Genomic DNA, 14,665 nt, shown 5'->3' on the forward strand with positions numbered 1-14,665 from the left:
GAAAAGAGCTCAGTTTGAGCGTGTATCTGTAATTAGAGGTGGTCGAGTAATTAGCTGCACACAGCTCGACTGTCTACGAGGGGCCTAGAAGACAGGTCTATTTGTTCTGTTTCATCAAACAATTTAATCAAACAGTGAGTGCCTTGCTCACAGGCCTCACAGAACAAATATTTGCTGATTGATTGATTCATCAAACAACTGGTCAATTCAGTTAAACCAGCTTTGCTGTCCAGTAAGCCAAGGAAAGAAAAATAATTGACCTAAGTCTTTCACTTTTCAAACGGCTGCTTTGCTGCCTTACAGAAACAACTGCAGCATGGCACATGGTGAAGGTGCTGAAACCCGCTTCTTTCTTTTCTTTTCACGTCTTTCCAAAATAAATAGCATTTAAAAAATTAATAGGCTACAAAACGAGGCTCGGGAAGAAAACATACAAAAGACATTCATCACTTTGTCTCCGCAAAGGCCCACTGCTCCTAGCAGCCTGTCTCCTTGGGGTCAAGGTGTCCCCCATCATTGCGAGGCACTTAAGTCAGCACATCCCTCCCTGGAGCAGCACAGGCTTGACCCACAGGGGCAGGCTCTCTGCTACCAGGAGATACAGTCATTTCACAGGGAGTCTTGCTGTGGACACACCACCAGCATCCAGATGCCGAAGGAACACCCAGACCAGATGCTGGTGTCATCCCCACCTCTCAGCGACCTCTGCTTTCTCTGTCACTCATTAGCAGTCTGTCAAGACTGCCTAGAAGCCCCTGCTCTGCCCCGCTTGGCCCCACTCCGTGGGTAGAAATTCCTGGTGGGGAGTGAAGTGTTTCAACACACTTTATTTTCCATTCTGGAGCCACTGACCAGCGGAGATTTGTCTCTGTTGGGCCCAGAAGAAAGAAGTTTGCCCCACAGCAAGGCGAGTCTCCAGCTGTGCACAGAAATGCCTGCCCGGAGGCTCTGTGTGCAGGCTGAGGAATGGCAGGGAGGCAGTTTTCCATGAAAAGCAATTTAAAGTGACATGATGTTAAAGGCCAGGAGTCCAAAAGAGGCAAACAGCCCATCACCTGTGAGTGATCTCCTGAGCCGGGTCACATTTTTAAAAAATCCATCTCACAAATCGCCCAGTGTTTAACTTGAAGTCCATTTGTTAATTTGGTAAACACTGACATGATATTGACAATATGACTCTAATCCAGGCAGGAAGGAAGTATCCGGTGTCAGGCAACTCCAGGCCCCTCTCCTGTCCCTCCTCACCTGAGGGTCGGGCGGGGGGGGGGGGGGGGGGGGGGGGGGGGGGGTAGTGACAGTTCAGACAGCAGGTGGAAGAGCCAGTGGGGGCAGGGCTCCTTAACCCTCTGTGTGCCGAGGGCATTCTCGCTTGTGGGAAGGGGCGGGTGGGGACTCTCAGAGCTCGCCCCTCTCTCAGCAGATAGAGCAGTATACCATTTGCAAGACCCTTCTTACATTTCCTGATTAATGAAATCTCCAGGCCTGTCCCATGAGACAAGCTATGATCATTAATTTTTAAAAATATTTTATTTATTTGTTCATCTGAGAGAGAGAGGCAGAGACACAGACAGAGGAAGAAGCAGGCTCCATGCAGGGAGCCCGATGCAGGACTCGATCCCAGGACTCTGGGATCACGCCCTGGGCCAAAGGCAGGCGCTAAACTGCTGAGCCACCCAGGGATCCTTATGATCGTTAATTTTTTGTGTCAACTTTACTGGGCTCTAGTGCCCAGATATTGGATCAAACATTATTCTGGACGTTTCTGTGCAGGTGTCTTTTGGATGAGATTGACGTTTAAATTAGTGGACTTTGAGTAAAGCAGATTACCCTCCATAATGCAAGTGGGTCTTGTCCAATCAGTTGAAAGGCTTAACAGAACAAAGAGCAACCTCCTGTGAGCAAGAAGGAATTCTGCTGGCAGACCTTCTTTGGGCTTCAACTGCATCTCTTCCTGAGGTCTCCAGCCTGTAGGCCTACCCTCCAGATGTTAGATTTGAACCTGTGCCATCACATGAGCCAACTCCCTAAAGCGCGACTTATTCTGTTTCTCTGAAGAATGCTGACTTACATACCAGCAGTGTTATCAACTCCATTTTATGGATTAGGAAGTTGCATTAGTGAGAATAGGAACCAAAGCTGGGCCGCTGCCATGTAAGCTGGTCACTTGGAGACATTCCGTTAAGGCTGTGTCCTCACGTGATCACTTTGCTGGTGCAATCTCTCTCTCTCTCTCTCAAATAGATAAATAAAATCTTTAAAAAAAAATAGCACATAGCTCAACACAGATGCACAGAATAAATAAATCAAACATTTGTGTTCATAGTATCCTGTAAATGGGGCCTGGGCTTTGTAAACTATATGGCATTGTGCAAATGTAAATGACCGTCATCATCACTGGTGCAGGATGCAGGCCAGTGGTTGAGAGGACACTCAATTTCTCAGGTATAAGAAGCAGATCATAAAAGTGTCAAGTCCAAGGTTGAGACTATTCTGCTAAAACGTAGTTGTAAAGTGCGATGATATGGATTTAATACCCTGAACTTAACTACATAAATTCGAGCCCCGGTTTCAGTCACTTCACCCTCCAAACCCTGTTGTTCCTTCATGGTAAATAAAATCGGTTCTCCTTCTTTTATTAATGGGAAGTGTTCTGGTTGCAAGAAACGGAAAGCAACTCACGTTCACTTAAATATACAAGTAGAGTCGCACAGAACCTGAGGGCAAGAGCGGCCGAGCCTAAGAAAGGGAATGAATCAGGAAAGGGAAAGCCATTGATCACCCGGGGCTTACTCTTTCTTCCTCTACCAATGACTCCATTCTCGTCTCTCTGCTAACTCAGTCCACACTGTGGAAAAAAGCTTCCCTGCTGGTCCTAAATTTATTATTTCTCCTTTATCCAAATGTCTAGCCAACAACGCCATTTCTTAATCCTCATTCCAGGTTTTTGGCAAGGAATTCTAATTGTCCAGGTTTAAGCCAGAGTCCCACCCATTATCCAACTAGCTGTGATCAGTTAGTACCTGCCACATGGCTGGCAAAAGATTTATGGCTCTGCACCCTGGTGATCCGTTGCTGTAGGATGGAGACAGGAAAGCCATCCCCCAAACTGTCAACCACACAGTGTTCCTCCAACCAGCTCTGCATCCAAGCCACCTGGAAAGCTTGGGATAAATATAGACTTCCCTACACTCTAAGCCTACACTAGTTTGGAGATCTCGGACCGGTAGTCTTCAGCTGCCAACAGCCTTGTCTACTTTCACTAGAATGTTCTAGAACAGGAAAGGACAATCAGTACATTCAGCAGGAGCCTCCACCCCACTTCTGTCACTATTTCTTTCCCCTGACCCCCGACCCAAGCAGTTCTATGTAACTGTTTAAGGTCTCTTTTGGGGAAACCATCTGAAAACATCATCAGGTGATGCAGAGGAAGAGATGGGGAACAACAATCTAAGAAGCTTGTACCAGCTTTTTACTGCGTATCAAACACCTCCCCATGTATTAAGTGCTTCCTGCCAGCCAATCACTGGGCGAGGCTGTTTAATAAACGTGACCTTCTGTCCTCACAACAATCCCATAAAGTACACACTTTTTATTCTCATTTGACAGATGAAGGAAGTGAAGCTCAGAGAGGTCAAGTGACTTGCTCAGGGTCACTTAGCTAGTTGGTGACAGAACCACTTATATGTCTGTCTCCCTCAGTTTCACTGTCAGTTCCATGTGGTCAGAGACAATATGTACCTGCTGTTGCCCATCCCCATTTCCCCAGCACCGAACATGATGCCTACCTAACACAGGGCAGCTGCTAAATACTATTTGGGAGAAAATGTAAACTAAATAAATGGCAGCCTGACAGTCTTTGGGGAGAGCATTTTATGTCTCCCTACCTCAGCCCTGATGGGTTATAGGAGGACTCAGCCACTGGGACAGCCAGAGCCCTCGGACCCTTCCTCTGGCTGTAAGTAGCCTTGTCCTCTTTCCTTATGTCCAACAATAATTCTGTTCTATATGTAGAATGATTTGGGAAAATACGGGAAGTAAAGTACAGTCTTATTTAAGGAGTAAAGATTTGTTCTGCTGCTCAAGAACTTGAAAGTGACCCACCCCAACCCTTCCTAGTTGTCCTGAGATATTTAGAAACTTGTTCTGCATCCTCTGTCTTGGGAGAGTCATTGGATGACAGCCCTCATGAGCCAGCCTCCTCCCTTCCAGCAAGAGCACCCAAAGCTTCCTCCCTGCTGGTCCAGATTTCAATCAGATCCTCACGGTGGGGGGTAGGCGGGGGAGGTGCTGACTGAGCCAAGCCCCAGAGTGACAGCATCCTGCGTTCCTCACGTTCCTCACGTGAAGCCCAGAGCCTCCAAGCCTGATGCCAGGACTCTGAAACGCCTTTCCTGCCAGGGGATTATGTTCATTTGCACAGGGTCTGAAACAGAAATTCCAGAGAGATGATACTGGAAACCAAAGGCCTATATCATATTAATAACACAGACAGGAAGGCTCCCTCAGCAGCCAGTAGCAAACATATTTAAGAAAGAAGGGCCCTGCAGCCCCAGCCCCCCCGCCAAGTCATTTCAGATTACAAATAGACACACTTAAACCTTACTGGGTTTGTTAGAGACCTTGTCTCTGGTTAGCTATTACATCTCTGCACTCACATGCTAATTTCTGAGTTAAAGAATCAGAGATCTCCCCAGATCAGGTCCCCACCACATATCAGTAGGCTGCAAAAATCAAGCTTCCCCTTCACTGGATCCTCAGCGCTCCTGCCAGGGCGCCCCAGTGCGCAGGAGGCTGAGGTCAGGGAAGGGCCCTTACCAGGCACAGAGGAGGGCATGTGCTCTATGTTCAGAGGCCTTGGGTTGGAGGCCTGGCTCAGCCACTCACCAGCTGGGTGACCATGGGAGAGGCAGGACTTACATTTGACCAATTTAAACTTCAGTCTGCCCAAGCACCGTCAGCACCCACCTTCAAACCCCAATTCCAGTTCTCAGATTCCTGTGCCCATCACTTCTTCAGTCTGTGAGCAAGCAGACTAAGCAGGTGTCGCACCTTTCAGTAGTGTGGGTTCAACTGTAGACAGAACTTCAATTTTCTCATCTATGAAATGAGAATGATAATAACCCTGCCTGGGTTTTAAACCCCTGAGGATTCATATTCTTGCCTGGGATCACCAGCTGTATAAATTCAGTTACTTAACCTCTCTGGGCCTCAGTTTCCTCATCCTAAAAATGGGGATTGGCCCGTGGGAGGAGTAATGAGACTGATTTTACAAATGGTTAATTCTTGTTCTTTGTCCACTTTCCTTTTGGGACACACTTTTTATTGATCTGTAAGAGCTCTTTACATATTATAAACTTTAACCCTTCCTCATCAATGCCACATTTTTTTTCTTAGTCATTTGTTTATGGCATGTAAAGGGACTTAGCGAAATGACTATGATGTTGGCAGCAATTTTATTATTGAGAAATGGCTTCTATGTGGAAAATTCTAGAACAATATGAGCTATCATTATTTTTGTTATTAGCAACAAGGACAAGGCTGGATCCAAAGAAGAGAAGCTCCACCTTCCTGAAGAACTGAAACCAATTCCAGCTGGCTAGATGCAGAGAGGTATGGAGACAGATGTGGCTGTCTAGGCCTGTGCTAAAGACCTAAGGCCTTTGGGTAAGAAAGACAAATGTTGAGGGGCACCTGGGTGGCCCAGTTGGTAAAGAGTGTACCTTTGGCTCAGGTCATGATCCCGGGGGTGGGGGGGTGGGGGGGTGGGGGGGGTGGGAGGTGGGGGGTGGGGTCCTGGGATTGAGTTCCCCATCAGGCTCCCTGCTCAGCAGGGAGTCTGCTTCTCCCTCTTCTTCTGCCTGCAGCTCCCCCTGCTGGTGCTCTCCTGCACTCTTTCTCGAAAATAAATAAATAAATAAATAAATAAATAAATAAATAAATAAAATCTTTAAAAACAAAAAAAGAGACAAATGTTGAGAGAAAGCAAGATCTTGAAGATAAAGGGCTCTCCTTGAACAAGACTCCATCTCATCCCCACCCACACCACCCACACACCACATGGGCCTACACACACCACACCTGGCACCCACCACACATTACCTCACACACCCACATTACAGGTACGTGCACACACCCAAACACACATGTATACACACATCTCATACTCATACACATCACACACTTTATCACACCCCAACGCACACATGCACACATACAACTCTCAGCCAAAGAGTCTACAGTGGCTGGAATAGAAACGAGTCTGAGAAGGGTTGGATGCCTTTGTGTGAACAGGGGTCACATTTGCCTATCAGGGTGAGCCTCTGAGAACAAAAGGTTACATAAGTGCCTACTTGAAGATGCAGGACATAACACACTTTCACATCCACACTCTCTTATTTGCTCTTCAAAGCAGCCCTTGGAGTTGTCCAGGACAGCTGGCCCTCTTATTTAAAGACACTTAGCAAATGACAGAACCAGAATGAGGATCTGGGTCTCTTGATTCCTATTCAAAGTTACTCATCCAACAAACATCTCTTGAGACCCTAGCTTGGGCCTGGCTCTAAGCTGTCAGTTCTAACACCTGGTTGCCGAAGCTTTCAGAGATCTTCATGCCTTTCATGTTGGCCTAATATATGCTGGGGCCCCCAGAATCAGAGTCTTGGGCCACAAGAACCTTTGGGAAGGATCCTGGCCAGAGTGGCACATCTCAGTGTTTTACAAATGTACCTATGTCCTTGTCCCGAAGAAAACAGTACGTTGCTCTGTGGGCAACTCTTTGCTGAGCAGCTGGCCCATGGTAGCTCTGAAAAAGACTGAGCCGGGGGCCGAGCAGAACCCTTCAGCATATTTGATAGCATGAGAGGTTTGTGAGTCTAGAAGTACCTTTGGTTTCACTGCCCCAACTGAAAACCCTTTCACGTTTTAATTCCTGCTAACTCAGCAAGATGACCATGGCTTGGGTCAGGGCTGGAGGGGGCGGGGAGTGGTGATAACCTCTTGTCCCCAAACCCAGTTTGTGGGCGTGCCAAAGCAGCCCCCAGTGGCTCCATCTCACTGCCTTCTTCCAGTCACCCCCTGGAATGGCTCAGGGATGATCAGGAACGAGGCCACGGAGACCCAAAGCATGCCCAGGACCAGCTGCTGCATGGAGCTCACAGCCCTTGCACCTTCCCCTCCTCCCCAGCATCCTCACCCTCAAGAACCACCCCCTCTGCACCAAGTCTGACCAGCCAGCGGCCAGAGCCGAGGTAACTGAGCTCAGACACTGGATCGGATGTCTGGAGGGCCCCCGCCATAAACTGCAGGTCACATAATTCAACTTGATCTCTCACTCCATCCTACACTTTATGTGCTTCGGGGGACACGGGCGGCTGATGGGCAGAGAGATAAGTCCCTGCAATGGGCTGGGGAGATGAGGGATTGCCCTAAAATGGAAAAGTTACTCCAGATCCAAAGACTGCAGAGAGAAGAGAAGGGGCGCCACCCTGGGGGTGGGGGAGCTCATCACAAGTCCCCACCTTCCTCTCTGAACCCCAGCAGGATGATTTAGCCCTTCCCTCTGCTGGCATGCCAGGCCACCTCAGAACTGTGTCAGGAGGTTTAGGACACCCTCCCGCCCCCCGACAATTTTCCCATCTGTAACATGGGAAAAGCTTTCCCCTGAGAAAATGTGCTAAAATACTAGGATGCATTAGTCCTTGGGAGGAAGAAGCCTTGAAATGGGCAAGAAGGTTGTCTTCTGAGAGGCTAGAGCACCTTCAGCACGAGGTTCAGCCCCTGGCTCCTTCTGTTTTCACAGGGAGGACACGAAGGGGCCTTTCTGTGCTGGAACAAAGGGACAAGTAGGCCAGGCCCTCCTGCCTCCCTCCTGCTCCCCACCCCAAAGCCAGCCCACAGCTTGGGAACCAGTCAGAGGCCCACCCGCCCAGAGGAGGCTGCAAGCCTTGTGCTGCTGTACACCCTGGTGCCATCTGCCCATCAGGCTGGAGTCCAGGCTTCTCATCTGAGCAAGTCCCTCCCTCCCAGTGGTCAGGGCCGGCCCGGCCCGATGGTGGGGCTGCTGCACACCAGCATCCAGAACACAATGCTAAACCTTCCAGCTGCCCACAGGCCCCCGTGCCGTATGAGGTGAGACTCTGCGAGGTCTCACCGCACAGGTGAGGACAGCAAAAGGGCATCCCTAAAGTTTTTTCTAGTATCTTCCATTTGATGAAACACTTGTGGTCAAACCTTTATCTTCCAAGAACATTTAAAATGTGGTTACCTTGATTTCCATGTCCCATTTTCGTTTTATTTTTTAAAAGGGCTTCCTTGTAGTAAAACATCTGACACTGGATGTTCTGCAGAAAACAGATGTTTCCCCATGTAATAGACTTCAGCGGGCCTCTGAGTGCCCGCCAGGCCTCACACTCACACTCAGGCACATCCACACGCACGTGTGTCTCATGAAAGGCCAGGGCAGGGCTGGGACCCTTGGGGGGGACACAACGGCACAAGGCTCCCTGCCACCATGGGATCTTTGTGCCAAGAGGTGAGAGAAGGACCCAAACCTGAACCGTCCGTGGAGGAGGTTTCAGGGCTGCTGAGCTCTGTCCAGGAATGTTCCCTGCCCCTCTCACTCTCGGGGTCCTCCACACAGCCTCACACGGAGCACTCTGGCCCTCTCTGCCTCCACAGGGGACAGGGGCTCAATCTTTGCAAGGGCACACAGAAGTCCCTGGGCACTCTGGCCCAGTTGGCCTTTGGCAGAGCTGCCACATGGGCTTTCTACTCTCCGTCCCATATCACAGTCCGAGCCTCAGGAAGGCGCATGGAGGCCCCAACCCTTAGGGAAGAGCCATGGTTTTTGCTTCCTTTACCTCAAGCACATACACCCCACTGTTGGCTTGACCCCTCAGGCATTGGGACAGCCCGGCCCATCCATTTTCCCAGGAATTTTGTGCTCCATCCCACCCTGAAACTCCCCTGGAGCTGGCTGAGACACCTGAGGCTTGCTCCCTTCCCAGGGAAATCTGTGCTTTCATTGAGACCCTGAACACTTAAGAGTTCTCACGACCCAAAGGAAGTAACTCCTTATACTGACAAATGTCTCAGGTGCTAAGAGAGCTGTTTCTGGGCAACAGGAAAGTATGCCAGGCTGGAGGGGGCCCCACACCCACACACCCCCGCACACCGGGCAGTGTTCAGTACCAGAATTTGCCCGGCCTCAGGATGCCTGGCTTCCCTCTAACCTGCCTCTGTCTCCTGACCCTAGAGCATCACTTCCCTTCTCTGTGCCTCAGGGTCTCTTGAGGAGGGTGCACTGTCCTCTCTCTGAGCTCCTGTAGTTTCCACGAGCTGAAACTCTGAGTCAATGATTCTGTAAAATTATTACCCCAGAATTACCTTTATTTACATCCGTCCCACCTCATTCCAAATAAAATTTGTGGAAAATATATGTAGGAATGCACATGAGATACAAATGACTGGAAAATGAGGGTAGAAAAATAAGACGAATCCTAGCTGTTACATAAAATCTTTGCTAAGGGGAACTGCCAATTTGGCTCTGTGCTTCCCGGATGCCAGAGCAAAGGGGATCATACTGTCAGTTACAAGACTGACAAGGTCACCAAGGTAAAAAAGCAAACCATTCGTCAGAAGAATCATGGGTGTTTCTAGAAGGGAGACTCCAGAGCAATTTCTCACTTGGGTTCTCCAAAGGAATCCCAAAGAATGTAGTAAACCAGGGGTTTTCATCTTGAAGGACTGGACAATTCTTTTTTAAAAGTTTAAGTAAAACTTACTCTGTTTAAAGTAAAGAAATGAAACAGACCAAAGGGTTTCTCTGGCTGAAGGGGAGTTCAGGGCAAGAGCTTCGTGCTCTACGCAGGACGCCAAAGGACCTGTGCAGGGCCCATAACCTCACTCCCCAGACAGCTCAGTCGGACTACCCGGGCACTGCATGAGTCACTGTTTCCAAATCTTGCCAGAAAGAAGAAGTCCTCTGGAGAGCTTGTTAAACATGTGGAGCCCCAGGCCCCACAGAAAATCCACGACATCAGAATCTGAGGGGGGTGGTGGGAGATGAGGTCTGTTCTATGGCCCCAGATAATCTTATGTCCAGGCAAGTTTTGCAAACGGCTATAAACTGATGCCACAGCCATCTGTCTGAACTAGACAGTAAAAAACCCATTAGAATGGCAACCCCCATCTCTGGACAAGTGGCATTCATTTTAAGGTGGGGCCCCGGAGGAGGGGCCTGCTGGGGGAAAGTCAGTGCTGAGGAAGCTGTCAGGGCTACAGGCTGGGGGGATCTGGGAGGGAGACAGAGAATTTTGCTGGCCCCTGCTTGGCAGTGTCGTCCCCATAGGCACATCAGCTGTCCCTTCCCATCCTGCCCTCTGCACTCCCAAGGTGAAGCAGCTATCCTCCAGAGACACACACAAAAAGTGATGGTGATGCCAGGCAGGGCGGGCAACGAGGCTGCCCCTCCATGAGACAGATGTTGGAGAAGCTTGAACCTCAAGTGACCTGACTGGCCACCGCCATGTGCTTCGTCTCCCTCCACATCTAAGCCAGGTCAGGGTCCCCTAAATTGTGATCATCAGGTCACCTCCTGTTTGGAAATTCCTTTCATCACTTCTGACCGCTCATAACTTTTGCTTTTTGAATCCCATCACGGCAGTTAAGAGCTTGTGCTCTGGAGCCATACCTGGGTTCAAAGCCTGCTATTCTCATTTATGACTTGTGTGCCCAGGGCAGAACATGCTAGATTCGGCTGCAGTAACAAATAGCCCCCACATTTCAGTAGATTGACACAACAAACACTGATTTCTTATTAGAGCAAAGCTGGCTACAGGTCCAGTGACCTCCTGAGGCATTTTTCCCCCACGTGGAAGCTCAATAGTCCAGCCATCTTCAAGCATGTGTCATCCCTGTCCACCACATGCTTCCAGGTACAGAACAGAGCTCTGGAGGGCCTCGCAGAGACTCTTTAATGCATTGGCCCAGAAATGACACACATCACTTCCATTCACCAATCGTTGGTCAAAACTCATCACATGGACCTGCCTCCAGCAAGGGTGTGCCGAAGGATGAGCAACCATGTGCCAGGAGGAAAAAGCCACCTATGTGGGAACACTATACTGTGGGCGGCAGTGCTGAACAGGGTGCTAGAGATAATGAACGGGATCAATCCATGTAAACCTTTAGCCCAGTTTCTGGAATACAGAAAAGGGCTAATAAATGTTGAGTATTATAATCATCATTATCATAGCCCTCCAAATACTGGCCATGATCGCTTGACTTCTCTTCCATTCTGGTTCTGACCAGTTTCCTTAGAAGTAGTGGCCTGTTTCCTAGTTTGAAACTTCTTTTAGCCTCCAGATTCAGGTTTTTATAGCTTCTCATCATGAGATTTGCATCAGTCATTGTAAGGACTCTAGATGCTATCATGGCAAGAGGCTAAGAATGATTTATTATCCTATGTATGATCACACACACAACACACACTCATACTTGTTAATGACAGCTTATTTCAGAGGTCATTAATTCACGCGTCCTCAGTGTTGTCACCCAGGATCAAGATCAAGGAGCAGGAGGGGCCTCCAAATGCAGAGGGAAGAGCACTCCTGGGAAATGAATAATAACACGGTTCTAAAGCCTCAGTGTCCACAACCATAAAATGGGGCTAAGCTTCCTGCAAGGCTTATCAGGCTGTGAGAATGAGAAAGTTGGTCCCTGGGAAGTGCCATCCAGATGCAGGGCATGGTCTTCTGACAGGTGCCAAGTACTGTGGTACCTACCTCAGAAAGCACTTATCAGCAGAGTCCTCTGCAAATCTCAAATGCTGCTTTTCTGTCCTTTGGATTTCTCTTGTTTGGGTGTCTGTTGCCGCAGATTCTTATTCCCTTGATAACTGGTTCACCATCAGATTGCACAGCCCAGTATCTTCCCTGCTCCAGCCTTCCTGGGGGTAAGGGTAGGGGTGGAGAAGGGGGTGGGGGAAGGGTCAGACTGTACTGGGGAGCGTGCACAGCTTCCCGGGGCCTTTCCCACTGGAGCCCCAAGCTCTGGGGAACAGCTTACTGCTGGCCTAATCATAACAAGGCTCACACCACCATTACACAACTTTAATACCAGCTTTTATGCGGGCATCTGGGGATGTGTGTGCTTATGAGCAATTTGTAATGAAAAAAAGACCGACCTGCAGCAGTCTGGGAGGAGAGGGGCCCAGAGCACCAGGCGGGGCAGGCCCCCATCACAGGGGCCGCCCAGACTCTAGGGACACGGCTGCTGCCCTGGGACGTTTAAGGCACTATTTGATCTCTTGTTAAGCCCCACATGGCTTCAATTTCCATGTGTTCTGAAAGAGAATGGAATTAGAGTCAACAGATCCATTGTGTCTTTCATAAAGACGTGTTCTTAATCAAGAAGGAGATGAAGCAGGAAAGGAAACTTGCATTTGTGGAAGGCCTACTACGTGCCAGGGCCAGGCCAAGAACCTTACGTCTATGCATTATCTCAAATGAGCCTCACAACAACCCCCAGGGGTAGATTTTGTCATTATCTTTTGTGGCAGATTGCAAAAAATAAATAAATAAAAGATAAAAAGCCACAATATTTTGTACCTCATTGCATCGAAAGGTGGACTCTGTTTCTCCAAAGGTGGAGATGTTTCTCCAACATCTGTGGTGTTGACCATCTTCCTGCCTTGGCCAATGAGGCATTATTAGCAAACACAAAGCAGGGGCTGGAAAAGTGCTTGCACATCAGGGCTTGCCCTCTCTTGCAGCTTTGAACCATTTTACCATTTTACCATTTTACCATTTTACCACTATGTGAACAGGCACAGGCAACCCTCCGGGAGGAAGAGAGGCCAAATGGGGAAAGAACCAAGCCATTCTAGCCCCTTGGCTGAGGCCACAGGCACAGGAGGGAGGCTAGCCTAGACCATCCCCCCCTTAGCCACAGCAGAGCACACCTGAAGCCCAGCTACCCTGAAGAATCATGGGAAATAGTAAGTGGTCGTTGTCTGAAGCCATCGTGTTTTCAAGTAGTTTATTATTCAGTAAAAGCTCCCTGATATATCCCTCGTTATGGATGTGCAGCCTGAGGCTCTGAAAGGTTTGGTCATTTTTCCAATATTCCTACTTGGTAAATGGTAGAGAGGGATGTGAATCCCGGATTTTCTTTTTCTTTTTTTTTTTTTTAATTTTTATTTATTTATGATAGTCACACAGAGAGAGAGAGAGGCAGAGACACAGGCAGAGGGAGAAGCAGGCTCCATGCACCGGGAGCCTGACGTGGGATTCGATCCCGGGTCTCCAGGATCACGCCCTGGGCCAAAGGCAGGCGCCAAACCGCTGCGCCACCCAGGGATCCCTAATCCCGGATTTTCATTCAGTGCCCTGAACTTCCTGGGATCCCCTGGGATCATGCCAGAATGTGCATTGGGACTCCTGAGAGCAGAGTCTCCTTTGAGAAATGCTAACTTCCTCCTGACCCCTGCCATGGCCACCATTCTATCTTTTTTTTTTTTTTTAAAGATTTTATTTATTTATTCATAAGAGAGAGAGAGAGAGACAGAGAGAGAGAGGCAGAGACACAGGCAGAGGGAGAAGCAGGCTCCATGCAGTGAGCCTGATGTGGGATTTGATCCTGGGTCTCCAGGATCACGCCCTGGGCTGAAGGCAGGCGCTCAACCGCTGAGCCACCCAGGGATCCCGCCACCATTCTATCTTGAGGAAAGTTGGAAAACCTCCAGTCCGAGGGATCTCATGCTTACATGGGCTTCGATCTTAAAAAAAGGCACAGCACAGACCTGAAAATTTTTCTCTACCTGGCATTTTCATAAACAATCTAATTTTTCCCCAATGATTTAAGAATTGTCCCATCCTTCCACCTGAAGAATATTCAAGAGACCCAGGTAGTCACTGCAAGGTTCTCTATTCCTCTGGCTCATAGGCTTTTGTCACTGGTCAGGTGTCAGTGGTTTGAAAATAAACTTTTTTGTGTGTATTTATTTATTTATTTATTTATTTATTTTAAAAATATTTTATTTATTTGAGAGAGACAGAGACAGAGATAGTGATGGAGATAGCAATAAAGAGCATGAGTGGGGAGGAAAGGGAGAAGCAGGTTTCCTGCTGAGCTGGGAGCCTGATGTGGGGCTTGATCCCAGGACCCTGGGATCATGACCTGAGCCGAAGGCAGACGCTTAACTGACTGAGCCACTCAGGGCCCAGGGATATTATTTTTTATCGTGATAAAATCTACATAGCATAAAATTTTCCACCTTAATCATTTCAAGTGTACAGCTCAGTGGTGTGAAATACATTCCTAATGTTGTACGACCACCTCCAGAACTCTTTTCATTATAAAATGGAAACTCTGCATCCATGAAACAGAACTCCACATTCCCTCCTGCCCCCAGCACCCCACCCCCCCGCCACCACCATTCCACTTTCTGCCCCTATGAACGCGACTGCTCTAAGTGCCTTATGTAAGTGGAATCATACATTATATGTCTTTTTGTACCTGGCTTATTTCACTTAGCAGTAATGTCCTCAAGCATCGTTTATGTTGTAGCCTGTGTCAGGATTTCCTTTCTTTTTAAGGCTGAATAAGATTCTATGTATGTATATATCACATTCTGTTTATCCTTCCATCCATCGGTGGACACTGG

Source organism: Vulpes vulpes, chromosome 16, assembly GCF_048418805.1.
Source record: "Vulpes vulpes isolate BD-2025 chromosome 16, VulVul3, whole genome shotgun sequence".
Taxonomy (NCBI): Eukaryota; Metazoa; Chordata; class Mammalia; order Carnivora; family Canidae; genus Vulpes; species Vulpes vulpes.